The sequence below is a fragment of the Cyprinodon variegatus genome, unplaced genomic scaffold (assembly GCF_000732505.1).
Source record: "Cyprinodon variegatus isolate N-32 unplaced genomic scaffold, C_variegatus-1.0 Scaffold107, whole genome shotgun sequence".
Classification (NCBI taxonomy): Eukaryota; Metazoa; Chordata; class Actinopteri; order Cyprinodontiformes; family Cyprinodontidae; genus Cyprinodon; species Cyprinodon variegatus.
In genome coordinates, this window is record NW_015150560.1 from 1,108,010 (window position 1) to 1,108,544 (window position 535).

The following is a 535-nucleotide window of genomic DNA, read 5'->3' on the forward strand; positions in this document are numbered from 1 at the left end:
ATGCTTCTGTAAGGCCCAGATAATGATCTACTTTGGGCTGTCATCTTCACAAACCTGTCTGCTTCATCCATCCATCTCCACCTTAAAGAAGATGCAGCCACAAACTGCGTGGTCACCATGATGCTTTTAAGTGCTGTAGGAAATGTCAAAATCATGGTTTGTTGGGTAGAGACAATGTTCAAGCAGAGCTTTTTTATATATAGAAAGCACGTCAAAATACTCTTCGTTGATTTAAAAATATTCTAGTGAAGTGAAGTTTTTGCATTAATTAATAAAAACTATAATATACTAACAACAGTTATATGGACAGAAAATAGGTTAATCTTCTTCTTTTCCTGACTGTGTTGGTTGAGAGAACATGAAAGAATTAGGGATGCACGATATTGGGATTTTGGCCGATATCCGATATGTCGATATTTTAAAACTCATGTAGCCGATAACCGATATCGATACCGATGTTAAAGCTGGACAAAAATAAGTAGTCATTGAAAATCGCAGTTTTGTTATCCATTTCTGACACTTTGAAAAATTATAA